Here is an 8,207-nt window from a genome sequence, read left to right as displayed (position 1 = left end):
TTTTTTAAGATCCCCCTCAAAAAATAAAAATAAATAAATAATAATAATCTGATTCCATGTTACCCCGCGGTATCCACCAGGGATCAGCTTTTTTCAGTGGAGGAATTTACCGAATTCTCTGCAGCGCCCCCACAGGTGAGGAGTATTACACTGTCCACAATAAATCGGTGGTTCTCCTGTGAAAGGTGTGGACAGAGAGAATCACGCTCTCCAGCCTTTGTGGGCCACAGGGTGGGACTAGGACCCCTATCCTGTGCTATTAGGGGGTCTCTCCTGCAGAGGTTTGCTGCACTCTACCTCTTTTTTGGATGGGTCTAGGGAGCCCCCAATAGCCCCGAACTTGCACCATTTTGGGGTTTTGTTCATGGGACAGCTGGAGGCCACCAATGTGCTGGGTCAGAGATGCCCCCTGCTTGTCCACACATGGAGGCCCCCCCAGTGCAGGCCACCATAGTGAAGCCCACCCTGCCATATGGCGACCTGCGCTACCTGCACATGGAGCAGAGCCGGCGGTGGTCGCTGTCAGGGTCGTCCTCCGTGTAGCCCGGTCTGCTGTGAGCCCCCCGTGTGCACAGCAGTGTATATATATACAGGGGCTTGGGACAAGCGCCGGCAGGGCCGGGAGGTGAGTGGCCGCCGGAGCCCCAGGTGCAGCCTCCTCCAGGGGCAGCTGCCATCAGCACCACGGACAGCTCCCGCCACCGCCCTGTGCAGCCACCGGAGCCAGGAGGAAGGAAGGAGCCGCCCCCTCTGTCGTGCGGCGCAGTGGTAGGAGCCGGGATCACAACAAAGGAGAGCGCCACATAAAAGCCATAGCAGCGGAGGGAGCAGCACGGACAGCAGCGACCTCACCGACGGCACCGACAGCACGGACAGGCAGGGAGCTGGCGCTCTACTCCATCACCAGGTCCTGCAGGGAGCCCGCAGCAGCCGCGGCACAGCCCCCGGCTCCAGGTAAGCACCGGAGGATGTGAGCGGAGCAGCAATGACGGCGGCAAGTTCTGACAACTGTGCGTGTGCGAGCAGCTGACAACTGTGTGAGGGTGCAGGAGTGAGGGCAGAGGAGCTGTGTGTGACTGCACGGGGGCAACTGTGTGTGACTGCACGGGGGCAACTGTGTGTGACTGCACGGGGGCAACTGTGTGTGACTGCACGGGGGCAACTGTGTGTGACTGCACGGGGGCAACTGTGTGTGACTGCACGGGGGCAACTGTGTGTGACTGCACGGGGGCAACTGTGTGTGACTGCACGGGGGCAACTGTGTGTGACTGCACGGGGGCAACTGTGTGTGAGGGCAGAGGAGCTGTGTGTGACTGCACGGGGGCAACTGTGTGTGAGGGCAGAGGAGCTGTGTGTGACTGCACGGGGGCAACTGTGTGTGTGACTGCACGGGGGCAACTGTGTGTGTGACTGCACGGGGGCAACTGTGTGTGTGACTGCACGGGGGCAACTGTGTGTGACTGCACGGGGGCAACTGTGTGTGACTGCACGGGGGCAACTGTGTGTGTGACTGCACGGGGGCAACTGTGTGTGACTGCACGGGGGCAACTGTGTGTGACTGCACGGGGGCAACTGTGTGTGACTGCACGGGGGCAACTGTGTGTGACTGCACGGGGGCAACTGTGTGTGACTGCACGGGGGCAACTGTGTGTGACTGCACGGGGGCAACTGTGTGTGACTGCACGGGGGCAACTGTGTGTGACTGCACGAGGGCAACTGTGTGTGACTGCACGAGGGCAACTGTGTGTGAGGGCAGAGGAGCTGTGTGTGACTGCACGGGGGCAACTGTGTGTGTGACTGCACGGGGGCAGAGGAGCTGTGTGTGACTGCACGGGGGCAGAGGAGCTGTGTGTGACTGCACGGGGGCAACTGTGTGTGTGAGGGCAGAGGAGCTGTGTGTGACTGCACGGGGGCAACTGTGTGTGTGAGGGCAGAGGAGCTGTGTGTGACTGCACGGGGGCAACTGTGTGTGACTGCACGGGGGCAACTGTGTGTGACTGCACGGGGGCAACTGTGTGTGACTGCACGGGGGCAACTGTGTGTGACTGCACGGGGGCAGAGGAGCTGTGTGTGACTGCACGGGGGCAACTGTGTGTGACTGCACGGGGGCAACTGTGTGTGACTGCACGGGGGCAACTGTGTGTGACTGCACGAGGGCAACTGTGTGTGAGGGCAGAGGAGCTGTGTGTGACTGCACGGGGGCAACTGTGTGTGTGACTGCACGGGGGCAACTGTGTGTGACTGCACGGGGGCAGAGGAGCTGTGTGTGACTGCACGGGGGCAACTGTGTGTGACTGCACGGGGGCAACTGTGTGTGACTGCACGGGGGCAACTGTGTGTGACTGCACGGGGGCAACTGTGTGTGACTGCACGGGGGCAACTGTGTGTGACTGCACGGGGGCAACTGTGTGTGACTGCACGAGGGCAACTGTGTGTGACTGCACGAGGGCAACTGTGTGTGAGGGCAGAGGAGCTGTGTGTGACTGCACGGGGGCAACTGTGTGTGTGACTGCACGGGGGCAGAGGAGCTGTGTGTGACTGCACGGGGGCAGAGGAGCTGTGTGTGACTGCACGGGGGCAACTGTGTGTGTGAGGGCAGAGGAGCTGTGTGTGACTGCACGGGGGCAACTGTGTGTGTGAGGGCAGAGGAGCTGTGTGTGACTGCACGGGGGCAACTGTGTGTGACTGCACGGGGGCAACTGTGTGTGACTGCACGGGGGCAACTGTGTGTGACTGCACGGGGGCAACTGTGTGTGACTGCACGGGGGCAACTGTGTGTGACTGCACGGGGGCAGAGGAGCTGTGTGTGACTGCACGGGGGCAACTGTGTGTGACTGCACGGGGGCAACTGTGTGTGACTGCACGAGGGCAACTGTGTGTGAGGGCAGAGGAGCTGTGTGTGACTGCACGGGGGCAACTGTGTGTGTGACTGCACGGGGGCAACTGTGTGTGACTGCACGGGGGCAGAGGAGCTGTGTGTGACTGCACGGGGGCAACTGTGTGTGACTGCACGGGGGCAACTGTGTGTGAGGGCAGAGGAGCTGTGTGTGACTGCACGGGGGCAACTGTGTGTGACTGCACGGGGGCAACTGTGTGTGACTGCACGGGGGCAACTGTGTGTGACTGCACGGGGGCAACTGTGTGTGACTGCACGAGGGCAACTGTGTGTGAGGGCAGAGGAGCTGTGTGTGACTGCACGGGGGCAACTGTGTGTGTGACTGCACGGGGCAACTGTGTGTGACTGCACGGGGGCAGAGGAGCTGTGTGTGACTGCACGGGGGCAACTGTGTGTGACTGCACGGGGGCAACTGTGTGTGACTGCACGGGGGCAACTGTGTGTGACTGCACGGGGGCAACTGTGTGTGACTGCACGGGGGCAACTGTGTGTGACTGCACGGGGGCAACTGTGTGTGACTGCACGGGGGCAACTGTGTGTGACTGCACGAGGGCAACTGTGTGTGACTGCACGAGGGCAACTGTGTGTGAGGGCAGAGGAGCTGTGTGTGACTGCACGGGGGCAACTGTGTGTGTGACTGCACGGGGGCAGAGGAGCTGTGTGTGACTGCACGGGGGCAGAGGAGCTGTGTGTGACTGCACGGGGGCAACTGTGTGTGTGAGGGCAGAGGAGCTGTGTGTGACTGCACGGGGGCAACTGTGTGTGTGAGGGCAGAGGAGCTGTGTGTGACTGCACGGGGGCAACTGTGTGTGACTGCACGGGGGCAACTGTGTGTGACTGCACGGGGGCAACTGTGTGTGACTGCACGGGGGCAACTGTGTGTGACTGCACGGGGGCAGAGGAGCTGTGTGTGACTGCACGGGGGCAACTGTGTGTGACTGCACGGGGGCAACTGTGTGTGACTGCACGGGGGCAACTGTGTGTGACTGCACGGGGGCAACTGTGTGTGACTGCACGAGGGCAACTGTGTGTGAGGGCAGAGGAGCTGTGTGTGACTGCACGGGGGCAACTGTGTGTGTGACTGCACGGGGGCAACTGTGTGTGACTGCACGGGGGCAGAGGAGCTGTGTGTGACTGCACGGGGGCAACTGTGTGTGACTGCACGGGGGCAACTGTGTGTGACTGCACGGGGGCAACTGTGTGTGACTGCACGGGGGCAACTGTGTGTGACTGCACGGGGGCAACTGTGTGTGACTGCACGGGGGCAACTGTGTGTGACTGCACGGGGGCAACTGTGTGTGACTGCACGAGGGCAACTGTGTGTGACTGCACGAGGGCAACTGTGTGTGAGGGCAGAGGAGCTGTGTGTGACTGCACGGGGGCAACTGTGTGTGTGACTGCACGGGGGCAGAGGAGCTGTGTGTGACTGCACGGGGGCAGAGGAGCTGTGTGTGACTGCACGGGGGCAACTGTGTGTGTGAGGGCAGAGGAGCTGTGTGTGACTGCACGGGGGCAACTGTGTGTGTGAGGGCAGAGGAGCTGTGTGTGACTGCACGGGGGCAACTGTGTGTGACTGCACGGGGGCAACTGTGTGTGACTGCACGGGGGCAACTGTGTGTGACTGCACGGGGGCAACTGTGTGTGACTGCACGGGGGCAGAGGAGCTGTGTGTGACTGCACGGGGGCAACTGTGTGTGACTGCACGGGGGCAACTGTGTGTGACTGCACGGGGCAACTGTGTGTGACTGCACGGGGGCAACTGTGTGTGACTGCACGGGGGCAACTGTGTGTGAGGGCAGAGGAGCTGTGTGTGACTGCACGGGGGCAACTGTGTGTGAGGGCAGAGGAGCTGTGTGTGACTGCACGGGGGCAACTGTGTGTGACTGCACGGGGGCAACTGTGTGTGACTGCACGGGGGCAGAGGAGCTGTGTGTGACTGCACGGGGGCAGAGGAGCTGTGTGTGACTGCACGGGGGCAGAGGAGCTGTGTGTGACTGCACGGGGGCAGAGGAGCTGTGTGTGACTGCACGGGGGCAGAGGAGCTGTGTGTGACTGCACGGGGGCAGAGGAGCTGTGTGTGACTGCACGGGGGCAGAGGAGCTGTGTGTGACTGCACGGGGGCAGAGGAGCTGTGTGTGACTGCACGGGGGCAACTGTGTGTGTGAGGGCAGAGGAGCTGTGTGTGACTGCACGGGGCAACAGTGTGTGTGAGGGCAGCGGAGCTGTGTGTGAGGGCAGAGGAGCTGTGTGTGACTGCACTGGGGCAACTGTGTGTGTGAGGGGCAACTATATGTGACTGTACGGGGGCAACTGTGTGTGTGAGGGGCAACTATATGTGACTGTATGGGGGCAACTGTGTGTGAATGTACGGGGGCAACTGTGTGTGTGAGGGCAGAGGAGCTGTGTGTGACTGCACGGGGGCAACTGTGTGTGTGTGAGGGGCAACTATATGTGACTGCACGTGGGCAACTGTGTGTGTGAGGGGCAACTATATGTGACTGCACGGGGGCAACTGTGTGTGTGAGGGCAGAGGAGCTGTGTGTGACTGTACGGGGGCAACTGTGTGTGACTGTACGGGGGCAACTGTGTGTGAGGGGGCAACTATATGTGAGTGTACGGGGGCAACTGTGTGTGTGAGGGCAGAGGAGCTGTGTGTGACTGCACGGGGGCAACTGTGTGTGTGTGAGGGGCAACTATATGTGACTGCACGGGGGCAACTGTGTGTGTGTGAGGGGCAACTATATGTGACTGTACGGGGGCAACTCTGTGTGTGGGGGCAGAGGAGCTGTGTGTGACTGCCCGGGGGCAACTGTGTGTGAGGGCAGAGGAGCTGTGTGTGACTGCACGGGGGCAACTGTGTGTGTGAGGGCAGAGGAGCTGTGTGTGACTGCACGGGGGCAACTGTGTGTGTGAGGGCAGAGGAGCTGTGTGTGACTGCACGGGGGCAACTGTGTGTGTGAGGGGCAACTATATGTGACTGTACGGGGGCAACTGTGTGTGTGAGGGGCAACTATATGTGACTGTATGGGGGCAACTCTGTGTGAATGTACGGGGGCAACTGTGTGTGTGTGAGGGCAGAGGAGCTGTGTGTGACTGTACGGGGGCAACTGTGTGTGTGTGAGGGCAGAGGAGCTGTGTGTGACTGCACGGGGGCAACTGTGTGTGTGAGGGCAGAGGAGCTGTGTGTGACTGCACGGGGGCAACTGTGTGTGTGAGGGGCAACTATATGTGACTTCACGGGGGCAACTGTGTGTGTGAGTTCAGAGGAGCTGTGTGTGACTGTACGGGGGCAACTGTGTGTGACTGTACGGGGGCAACTGTGTGTGACTGTACGGGGGCAACTGTGTGTGTGAGGGGCAACTATATGTGACTGTACGGGGGCAACTGTGTGTGAGGGCAGAGGAGCTGTGTGTGACTGCACGGGGGCAACTGTGTGTGTGAGGGGCAACTATATGTGACTGCACGGGGGCAAATGTGTGTGTGTGTGTGTGAGGGGCAACTATATGTGACTGTACGGGGGCAACTCTGTGTGTGGGGGCAGAGGAGCTGTGTGTGACTGCCCGGGGGCAACTGTGTGTGAGGGCAGAGGAGCTGTGTGTGACTGCCCGGGGGCAACTGTGTGTGTGAGGGGCAACTATATGTGACTGTACGGGGGCAGCTCTGTGTGTGGGGGCAGAGGAGCTGTGTGTGACTGCCCGGGGGCAACTGTGTGTGAGGGCAGAGGAGCTGTGTGTGACTGCCCGGGGGCAACTGTGTGTGTGAGGGGCAACTATATGTGACTGCACGGGGGCAACTGTGTGTGTGAGGCAGAGGAGCTGTGTGTGACTGCACGGGGGCAACTGTGTGTGTGAGGGGCAACTATATGTGACTGTACGGGGGCAACTGTGTGTGTGAGGGCAGAGGAGCTGTGTGTGACTGCACGGGGGCCACTGTGTGTGTGTGAGGGGCAACTATATGTGACTGTACGGGGCAACTACATATATGTGAGGGCAGAGGAGCTGTGTGTGACTGTATGGGGCAACTGTGTGTGTGAGGGGCAACTATATGTGACTGTACGGGGCAACTACCTATATGTGAGGGCAGAGGAGCTGTCTGTGACTGTATGGGGGCAACTGTGTGTGTGAGGGGCAACTGTGTGTGTGAGGGCAGAGAAGCTGTGAGTGACTGCACGGGGCAACTACCTACAGTCATGGCCAAAAGTATTGACACCCCTGCAATTCTGTCAGATAATACTCAGTTTCTTCCTGAAAATGATTGCAAACACAATTTCTTTGGTAGTATTATCTTCATTTAATTTGTCTTAAATGAAAAAACACAAAAAGAATTGTCCTAAAGCCAAATTAGATATAATTCCACACCAAACTTAAAAAAGAGGGTGGACAAAAGTATTGGCACTGTTCGAAAAATCATGTGATGCTTCTCTAATTTGTGTAATTAACAGCACCTGTAACTTACCTGTGGCACCTAACAGGTGTTGGCAATAACTAAATCACACTTGCAGCCAGTTAACATGGATTAAAGTTGACTCAACCTCTGTCCTGTGTCCTTGTGTGTACCACATTGAGCATGGAGAAAAGAAAGAAGACCAAAGAACTGTCTGAGGACTTGAGAAACCAAATTGTGAGGAAGCATGAGCAATTTCAAGGCTACAAGTCCATCTCCAAAGACCTGAATGTTCCTGTGTCTACCGTGCGCAGTGTCATCAAGAAGTTTAAAGCCCATGGCACTGTGGCTAACCTCCCTAGATGTGGCCGGAAAAGAAAAATTGACAAGAGATTTCAACGCAAGATTGTGCGAATGTTGGATAAAGAACCTACACTAACATCCAAACAAGTTCAAGCTGCCCTGCAGTCCGAGGGTACAACGGTGTCAACCCGTACTATCCGTCGGCGTCTGAATGAAAAGGGACTGTATGGTAGGAGACCCAGGAAGACTCCACTTCTTACCCCGAGACATAAAAAAGCCAGGCTGGAGTTTGCCAAAACTTACCTGAAAAAGCCTAAAACATTTTGGAAGAATGTTCTCTGGTCAGATGAGACATATGTAGAGCTTTTAGGGCAAAAGCATCAACATAGAGTTTACAGGAGAAAAAAGAGGCATTCAAAGAAAAGTACACGGTCCCTACAGTCAAACATGGCGGAGGTTCCCTGATGTTTTGAGGTTGCTTTGCTGCCTCTGGCACTGGACTGCTTGACCGTGTGCATGGCATTATGAAGTCAGAAGACTACCAACAAATTTTGCAGCATAATTTAGAGCCCAGTGTGAGAAAGCTGGGTCTCCCTCAGAGGTCATGGGTCTTCCAGCAGGACAA

At 58.2% G+C, this 8,207-nt stretch overlaps 1 protein-coding gene across 2 annotated transcripts in view; it reads left to right on the top strand.

Moving 5' to 3' along the window:
• The first annotated feature begins 718 nt into the window (after positions 1-718).
• The window catches only part of DISP3 (dispatched RND transporter family member 3), a 179,167-nt gene continuing 171,678 nt past the window's right edge, over positions 719-8,207 (top strand). For both annotated transcript variants that reach the window (XM_073585053.1, XM_073585052.1), the window contains exon 1: positions 719-954. The gene's annotated coding sequence lies outside the window, so the exon portion shown is untranslated. The remainder of the gene's footprint in view (positions 955-8,207) is intronic.

The sequence above is a fragment of the Dendrobates tinctorius genome, unplaced genomic scaffold, assembly GCF_039654945.1.
Source record: "Dendrobates tinctorius isolate UK_male_01 unplaced genomic scaffold, ASM3965494v1 ptg000086l, whole genome shotgun sequence".
NCBI lineage: Eukaryota > Metazoa > Chordata > Amphibia > Anura > Dendrobatidae > Dendrobates > Dendrobates tinctorius.
This window is presented reverse-complemented; position numbering and strand designations above follow the sequence as displayed.